Source organism: Blastomyces gilchristii, assembly GCF_000003855.2.
Source record: "Blastomyces gilchristii SLH14081 genomic scaffold supercont1.8, whole genome shotgun sequence".
Taxonomy (NCBI): Eukaryota; Fungi; Ascomycota; class Eurotiomycetes; order Onygenales; family Ajellomycetaceae; genus Blastomyces; species Blastomyces gilchristii.
Window position 1 is genome coordinate 56524 of NW_003101675.1, and position 10588 is coordinate 67111.

Sequence of the window (10588 nt, forward strand, 5' to 3'; positions counted from 1 at the left end):
AATTTAAAGAATTTAATAATCTTATTATTCTGTTATACTTATAATATCTTCTCTCTTGATTAAGAGCTTACTATAGCTGTTTATTCTCTATTAGAAGAATCTCTTTATTAAGAGCAAAATTTTCTTTTATATAAATTACTCAGTTAAGATTACTAGATATTTAATACTATTACTACTTAACTTACTTCATTAATTTCTGTATATTAATAATAGAAGTAGAGATTCTTGATTGATATTATACATCTGAAGAGATGTAAGACTGTATTATAAGCTTTTTAAGAATCTATTTTAAATTAAATGAATATAGATTAGTAGTAGCAAATGTAAATATAATATTTAAAGATGTAACTACTTTCTTTCATACAGTATTAAATAGCTGTTAAAAAGATCTCTTTATAGTGTATATAAATTTCATTTCAGTTCTCATCTATTCATTCAGTTGATTGAAGTATGATTTACTTAATAATTCAAATATTTTAATATCTAGTAGCTGTAATCAGTGTATAGAATAAGAAGAAAAGACAGTAAATAGAATCTAATAATAATCTATATAATTAATGAATATTATATTAATATAAGAGAAGTAATTATTTAATATAAGAAGTTTATATTGACAGTATACATCATCTGTAGTATATACCAATCACGTATCGTACATGTAAAAAGATAAATCTTGTCTTATTCTTCAAGATGGAGATGGGCGGACGCCTCTATATATATATATATACATACTTGTTTGTTTATTGTGATTGACTTTTACAGAAGAAAGAAGCAGAAGTCTTAGAAAGAAAGAGACAGAAGTCTCAGAAAGAGATGAAAGCTCTGAGAAGTATCAGATAGAGAAATAAGAATAGAGTGAAAGAAGAAAGAAGTAAAAGTCTCAGAAAGAAAGAAGTAAAAGCTCTGAGAAGTAGTAAGAATGAATATCACAGTCTCTCTGTCTGAAAAGAGACAGACATCTGAAAATGAGATGACAGAAAAAAAAAAAAAAATGAAGTTGAAAGAAGATGATAGAAATCACTAAATACTGTGAGTGTTAAATCTAATAAGAAATGAGTTAGACATTTTTCAGATGCAGGTTAATATTCTTCTTATGTGAGAGATGAGTAAGAAAGAAGTTGAAATAATAACATAATAATGACACAATGATAAAGAGTCTGAAACAACAAGGTGATAGATATTATAGAGAATCTTTGTCTTTTGTGAATATTATATAAGTAAAGAAAGAGATTGAAACAATGAGACAATAATAAAACAATGACTATAAATGAGAGAAAGAGTCTGAGATAACAAGGTGATAGAAGTTATAAGAATGAATAAATAGATGAAAGATGAAGAACTGTAAAATTCAGAGTGAATGCAGATGAAAGAGAATAAGAGAATTAAGAATAATAAAGAAATAGATCTTCTGTCAGAAGACTGAGAGTGATGTGAGTGAATAATCTGTAAGTATATAATATGATCAGTCACTTCTCTCTTCTTATTTTTCTTTTCTTTTTCTTATTATCTTTTCATCATTATTCTCATTATTATGAAAAAATTTTCATTGAAATCTAGAGAACTTGCAGCAATGAGTTTAAGAAAGATATTCAGAATATCAGATGTAAGAGAAGTGATTGATCAGATTAATTATCTCAACAGAGATGATATAAGAAGAGTATTGAAAAGATTATTTCAGTTATTGAGTTAGAAAGAGTGTAATACTCTTCTTGAGACTGCAGAGAAGATAAATGAAATTGAAGAGTTAAGATCTCATTCTTCAATATCTAGAAGTAATGAGAAAAAGATGATTGTATCTTGTTATTAGTTAACTAGGTTACATAGTCAGAAAGCTGCAGATGAGTTGATAAAGAAATCTGAGAGCAGAAGCTTAAAAGGTTCAGATGTGACTGTAGAGAGATTTAAATAGAAGTTTATTACATTATTCACTGAGCTGAAGAAGTTATAATCTTCAAATACATGTGAGTTCTCTGATGAAGATACAGATGCAGAGACAGTGACTGAAGATAAGATGAAGTTAATAGCTCAGATAGAAGTGAAAGTGAAGTCAGCAGTGAAAGATATTCATGAGAAGAAAGATGAAGAGAAATCAGAGCTTACTGAAGCAGCTAAACAGTGATAAAGAGATAGTCAGAAGTAATATAGTATATTAGAAGATAATATACTGAAGAGAACAGAATGAAAGAGAGTTATTAAAGATGATCAGATATTTTAACTATAAGATGTGACTTGTATATATTATCTACATCATGATGATAAAACTGATCTATACTTTTAAAAGAATAAGAAGCCAGCCTGGCTAAGTGTATTAATAATGCAGAATTCAACTGTAGAAGAACTTATAGACACTGTCTCAATCATTGAAAGACTTGTGAAACACAGTGAGAAAATACTGTTTATAAACTGTGAATTTTTTGTTCTGCTCAGTCAGCAGTTAATCAAGCAGCTGAGATAAATATCTATACAATGAAAGTTGCAGTGACAGATAATAAATAATAACTTAATTACTCTGAGAACAGTTAATTTTAAAGATTCAGTCAATCAGAATATTATCATTCTTCAAACTTATGAAAAAGTAGTCTTTATGTCTTGTCAGTCTTGTACAGCAGGTCACAGATAATTTGAAGAGTATATAATTACTTTATCAGATGATAACTGAACTCAGCAGAGACATAGCACTTGCATTAACTGTCAGTGAGATAATAAGAGTGTCTGCTGTTCTTTAAATTATTGTAGCTGATATGAGTTTGAAAAAAACACTGACAATCTGCTGTTTGAGAAAAGTATATCAGAGTTTGAGAAGACTGTGAGTGTGAACAGAGATAACACTATTAAAGATAGTGATACAGATGAAAATAATTTAATCTTTATTTCTGCTAAGAAGACACTTACTTTCTTAAAACAGAAGGCCTTGAGTTCAGTCACTCTGAAACCTATCAAGTGCATTCAAATTAGTGAGAAAGATGCTAGTTCAACTTCTGTCAAAGTGATCAAGAATATCAAGATAAGCAGCAGATGATAATCATTAATTTTATCTTTCAGAGATCAGACTATCAACTGTATGATACAGAATCTGAAGGTGTTGAAACAGTCATCTAATCTTGATAAATATAATCTGAATATCATACAGGCTGCGTGAAAGAAGTTAGACAAGATCAGAAAATTTACTAATGTAGTCTCAGCTGTGAATAATATCATCAATAATAATTATTTCTTCAAGCTGTCTAGTGAGGCATGCTTCAGCAATCTCATGAATAGCAGTCTATTAGCAGACATTGCATTCTGAGATGCATGTCTTGCTAAACAGAAGATGAAGCTGCAACATGAGCTTGAGAATGATTGATAAAAAACTTAAGATGAATGTAATGAGTAAAAGATCTCTGATTTTACTTTTCTTTATTCTGTTTTCTTCTTTTTTCTTTCTCTTCTACAGTCAGTAGTTAAAAATAGTAATAATGAATTTTCTCTTCTTTTCTTCTTTCTCTCTTTTTTCTTGTTACTTTTACTCATGACATTCTCTTTCTTATCTGTCTCTCTTAAACTTGATGTGATCATTCACAAGGTCTCTTGACTATGAAGACTTTGACAAGATCTGAAGTATTCTTCATGATCATATCAAGAGATTCTCAGATCAGATCTTTATATTCTCTTTACTTAATCTGAAGATATCTTTTTCTTCTCTCTGTGCATTTACTGATAATCTTTTCAATTTCAAATTGAGACTGATTAGTTACAATGACTGACTCTGAGAATAAATGTTCAAGGTCTGCAGAATATAGAAGTGTTTTTTTCAAATAAATAATAGAAATAACAGAGTGCATGCATCACTTGAGAGAAAGTAATAGATAGAAGATAATATTGAAGACTTTTATAACAATCTTAAATAGATCAGTTTACAGAGATGAGATCTTTGAAGATTCTTGAACAGTATATTCTTTCTCATTCTTACAGACCAGATTAAGAAAGACAAAGTCACTTATCTTGATAACTGATTGAGTGTGAAAGTGATTGAAGAATTCTATTATTTTGATCTTTACAAGAATGTATAAATCTAGAGTGTTCTGCTGTACAGTGTTATAAACTGCAATAAATTCAGTCACATCTGCTGAGACTTCTTTATCTCTCAGCAGCAGTCATCTCAGCTTGACTTCTATAAGTAATTCAAATGAGAAGACTACTACTGAGTGAGTGACTACTGAGTTCAGAACTCTTTTCATCTGATTGAGTAGAGTTCTTCAAGATAATTTGTACTTGTCTATGAGAAGTACTTATAAGATGATTTCAATAGTGAGATTGATTCACTCACTCTGATCATTTGAATGAGAATTGTAGATAATTATCATTCAGCTCTTAATTCTCATCTGTTGAAGAATGCTTCTTCAGAATTATAATATGAATTTAGAATCTCTATCTGAGATAATAATCAGTGAAAGTTATCAGTGACAGACTACTTCTCTATAGAACTTTTTCACTTATTGTAGAGCATTTCATTTCTTTTATCTTGTCACGCCTCTGACCGCGCTAAGACCCTGCTGCGGTTTCATACAGCTCATCACTTTCATGCGAATGATTTCATTCATCTCGCAGGCTGTCTGAACCGGTTTCCAACCACTCTATGACATCATTCAGATATATTATAGAAAGATCTGATTGATGAATATGAGAATCCCGCTTCTATACAAGATTAGCGGATTACTTTTCCTTGGCAGTGAGACACTGCTGTGATATCACTTCAGCTATTCTCACTCATGAAATGAGAGAAGGGTATTCACTCATTATTTATATAAAATAGCTAGATACTGGCTTCTTATCAAAGAAGTCAGTGATTTATTTTTTCTCTGACTAAAATACATATGAGAGTTACTGCATGTCTTATATAATCTTCTTAGTATACTAAGTATCATATCTGTGATATTCTTACAATAATTCTGTAGTCTATAAGCTCACTATTTAAGCAAGATAGTTAAGCTCACTTATACAGCTTCTCAAATAACTATCTCTATATAATACTGCTGACTAGTCACTACTTCAGTTCTGTTATATTACAATTTAAATTACTTAATCTGATTACAAGTTTGAATCAGTCAAGCTCTAATAGACTGATATAATCTTATATATTCACACTGAGACTGATCTGATCTCACTCTCTGAGAGAAACACTATATCATCTTCTAGAGTGTGTACATCTCTATCTCAGCAGAAATCTGAGATTTCTGAACTCACTGCACATTTTAACATGAGCTCTTCAATCACTCTGTTACTATCACAGTCTCTACACATCTATATCTATCATGAAGATAGAGAGATTAAGATTGAAGATTCTCTGAGATATAAGAAAAATATCTTATCTGAATTTCACAGCTTTATCTATATTCTTGAACAGAAATTCCGCCTTAATCTGAGCCAGTATAATACTCATGAGATATAAGTAATATACACTGTCAATCTTCTTGAAGACATCTCTGCAACTACTTGAGTTATTAAGAAGAGAAAGCTTGAGTGTATTAATACTGTTATAACTTGAGAAGAATTCAAGAACTTTCTACTGAATTAAATCAAAGATTACTATAACTACAGCTTCACAGTGATACAGTAGTTCAACTCATTACATTAATAAGATAATAAGAATTCTTTCAATTTCAATGTAAGATTTGAAGAATATTGAGAGAAATTAACTGATGATTTGAATTAATTAAAAACACAGCTTTATCTCACAAAGCTGACTTACAAGGTGCAGATAATAATATCATAATATCAGAGTTCATTAATTAATCACACTGAGCTTGTCAATCTGACTTTTCAAATTTATTTGAATAATTAATTCTCTGAGAAAAAGATCAATAAGATCTCTTCTAAGTAATTAATAACAGAATCTAAATAATGCTATGACAGCTTCAGTGTAGAGAAAGTAAAGAAGAATTTCAAGTATTCTGATTCTTCACTCACTGTAAAGAAATGTTAAAAAAGATTTAATAAAAATCTCTATTTCAACTGCAGAGCTAATGATCACTATATCAGTGATTGTAAGAAGCTAAAGAAGAGAAGAAACTGAGAAGATATCTTCTTAAAGTTAACTTCTCTTCTGACAAATATATCTATAGAAGATAAAGAAGAGAAAGAAATGAAGAATTAATAATTCTTATATCTCTAAGTTCATGTTATAATCACAATATATACTCTGAATAAGAAGATATCAGTGAGATACTTACTTAACTTCAGAGTGAATACTAATTTCATATTCTATTTCTTTTCTTTAATAAAGAATTGAAAGAAGATAGATTCATCAGATTATATGAAATTTACTGATGAAATAAAATATTATTATTTTAGTATAATTTAAGCAAAGTGTGTGACTACAGACTCAGAAGAAATCTTTAAAAAAAGTAGTCTACTTCTTCATATAGTTAATATTATAGATGAGAACATTATTCTAGATCTTCTATAATTAAGAGAAAACAATTCTTTTATTGACTGAGTCACTCAGATATGACAGTATCATCTCACTGATAAAGAGACAGTAATAGAGAAATCTGAAGAGTTTCATCAGAAGAATCTTGAGAAAAAGATAGAGTCAATATACTGTATAGCAGATGACTGAGACTTGAGAATAGATGAAAAAGTCATCACTCTCACTACAAGATTAGCAGCAGTATTCATTATTGAAGATAGATGTATATAATATCTCTTTACAGATTATAAGAATATCTTTTCAGAAAGAGAAGCAGCAAAGTTTTCTGATATTAAGATATAATATAAGATTCATCTTAAAGACAGTGTAATAATACTGTACAGATCTCTTTACAACTTATTTATAAAGAAATTGAATATTCTATGTAAATATCTTGAAGAAGCACAATTAAAGAACTGAATATACTTATCAAAGAGTTCAGCAGAGATGTCTATACTCTTTATACTCAAGAAGAATGATAGGTTATATCTATGTATAGACTACAGAGATCTCAATAAGATGACAGTTAAGAATTACTATTCATTACTGTTAATTAATGAGATGATTAATCAATTATCTGAAGTAAAGATATTCTCAAAGATTGATATATAGAATGTCTATTATAGAATCAGAGTTAATGAAGATAACATTTGAAAAACAGCTTTTTATATTAAATATAACAATTTTGAATATCTTGTTTTATCTTTTAATCTTTATAACACTTCAGTCATCTTTCAGATCTATATAAATAAGACACTGTGAGACCTTGTCAACATCTTCTATATAGTATATCTGAATAACATTCTAATCTTCTTGAAATCAGAGAAAGAATATGATACTCATGTTCAAGAAGTGTTGAGTTACTTGAGACAGTTATTATTATTATTATTATTATTATTCTTCAATTATAGATGTATGCAGTCAGAGACTATGACATCTACCTGAGAACTTTTAGTTCTCAGGGTTTTTCCTATATCTGTAAGGTTAACTATTATACATTCATCAATTTCAGATATGCAAAATCAGAAAATTCCAGCTCAGAATACAAAAACTGTTTACAAATTGCAGTGTTTTAACATCATCTCATACTTTGAAATCATTTGACAATATCATGACAAAGGAAAAGAGAACACAGTCTTAAAGATAGACACATTAAATAGATAGACAGAAAGAAATTGAAAGGAAAAGATAAAATAAAGAAAGACTGTAACAAAACAAATTATTAAAAGATAGTATATAGCTGTTTTAACAGACTATATCTGGTTGATTTCCTCCTCTTCATATTCAGATAATTCTGAATTTAGCCATTTTCTTGTAGCTGCTTGAGTTTCTGATAGAAAGTCTATTAAGTATTTAATTCCTGTCTCAGTTGAGAATAAGAATCTCATATTTAATTGATTTAGATCATACTTCTCTTTCAATCTGGCTCTGAGACTATTGTATAATGCACAGTGCATTACAATATGCTCAGGATTCTCATTTGTATTGCAGAATGAGCATTCTATTAAGTCAAATCTATCATCAAATCTTTGTATATAAGATTTGAAATAGCCATGTCCTAGTTTCAGCTGTATTATAGATGAGAATATTTTCTTTTTACATTTAATTGAACAAGATTTCCACTTGGGTTTTGTTTCAAATCTTGAATAATGTATACTCTTCTTTTGTTTCTGCCAGCTTTCATTCCACTTGTCTAAACAAGATTCTTTTATTTTTCTCTTTATAAAAGACCAGGACACAATTTTTTGAATAGATCTGCTTAATTCTGCACTCTTTTTTGCAGCTGAATCAGCCAATTCATTGCCATGAATATTCATATGAGCAGGAACTCAGTGCAGATGAATTATCAGCTTTGATGTTCTTCTCTTTTGAATTTTCAAAATAGAGTTTAAGATCAGTTCAAGATTCATTTGATCATTATGAATCTGACTATTTCTAAGTCTTTTTAAAGCAGCTTGACTATCAGAGAATATTCATGCCTCTTTCAAACAATTTCCTCTTTTATGAGATTTTATTTCAATGAGTTTGAAAGCTTTCACTATTGCAAATAGTTCAGCATCAAAGACTTCACATTCAGAGCCTAGATTCCAGAAATCTGAGATAAAATTGATATTATCTTCAGTATAAGCAATGCCTGCGCCTAATCTATTCAAGTTCTCATTTTTTGAGCTATCTGAATAAATCAGAATAGAGTCTTTTATATTGATTGTAGAAATTCTCTTCAAATGCTGTTCATATTCTTTCTCTTTTGATAGTTCACTTATTTGTAAGTCTATAAGAGATTCAAGCTTTTCTCTTCAGAGAGATAACTTCTCATGATCAACTTTTTCAACATTTAAAGAAGAAAATTGATTTTTAATCAGAGAGCATAGTCTGTACAGTTAAGAAGGCATTTTCTTTGAAGAATTATTTTCATTCTAATTAAGAAATCTATTTCAATTCAGTTCATTTCCAGAGTTAATTGATGGAAATGAAGAAGAGACTCTTTCTCTGATTATATGATTTGAGCTCATCTTTACAACTCTCAGAGCATAGTTCATACAGGCCTTTTCAAATCTAATAGCAGGAGGAGGAATTGAAGCTTCAATTTCCATTGCTTTAATAGGAGATGATTTGAATGCTCTCAGAATTCTTCTCAAGGCTCTGTTTTGCAGACTTTGAAAGAGTTCAGTGAAATTCCCTTGATTATTCCATCAAACTTGAACTTCATAATCAGCTACTGATGTAATACAGGCTATATATAACTGTCTCATAGCCTGGAAGAATAGACCTCTCTCTGTATTTGATAGTCTGATTATGTTGTTCAATAGTCTTTCTGTCTTGACAGTTCTTTGTTGAATATGATATTTAAAATTCAACTTGGAGTTTAACCATACTTCTAATCATTTGACATTTACACTGGGTTTAATCTCTCTATTTAAAAGAGTTAGAGATAGTTCTTTCTCATTGAATCTAGGAAAGAAGTGAATTAACTCAGTTTTATTCATATCAAATTGAATTTGATTGATATCTGCTCTAACAAAGATTTTCTTTGCAGCTTCTTCAATTACTTTCAAATTCTCTTTGATAGTTTTTGAGCTGTAGACTAGACTAATATCATTCATATAACTCAGAGATTGCACTATTCTCATATTTCTATTTTTAAATAGATATGCAGTGTATATTGCAAATAAAATGAGTGAGATTGAAGATCTCTGTGATACTCCTATTTTTATCTCAGTCTTATCTTGTTTCATTCCATCAAAGAAGAGTTGTATACTTCTTTTAGACATAAAACAGTTAACTCATTTTATTAGAGAAAGTGACAGTTTTAATATCTTCAATGTCTGAATTAACTTTGACTTTGAAACATGATCAAATGCTTCTTTTATATCAATAAAAACTGCAGTTGAGACCAGACCCTCATGCTTTGCTATTTGAATATCATGAACAACTGAGAGAACAGTGTCAATTGCAGAACACTGTTTTCTACCTCTCATTTATTCACTGAATAAAAGAGAATCACCTATAGAGCTTATAAAAGATAGTCAAGTAGCTATTATCTTTTCTAAAACCTTTCCTAGGCAGTTCAATAGAGATATTACTCTATATGACTTAGGAATTGAAGTTTTTCTATTAGGTTTTGCAAGAATCACTTCAGTGGCTTCTCTCCAGCATTCAGAATGATATTCATTTTTCAAGAGATTGAAAAAGAGCTCAAAATATTCATTCTTTAAGTAGGAATATGTATTCTGAATAATCAAGTGATTAATTGAATCAGAACCTGCAGCAGTTTTAACAGAACTTGAGAAGATAGCTGACTCTAATTCATCTTATGTAAGATCAGGCCATTCCCAGTCATTTTCATCAATGTAGTTGAGAAGTGATATATTCTCTTCCTCTTTCTCTGAATCTGAATCTGGTGAGTTCTGAAAGAGAATTCTCATGAAAGCTTGACATTTTTCCTCAAAAGAGTTTGCTGTATATGATTCATTCTGAAACTCATATTCTAAGGCTGGGAGTTTTGCTACACTTCTTATTTTAGTATAGTTAAAAGCTTTAAAAACTTCCTTCCCTTGTGCTTCTTTAAGAAATTTATTCCAGCAGTCTGTTTTAGCTCTTTTAATATCTGAAAAATATTCATTTCTGACAGCTTTGAAC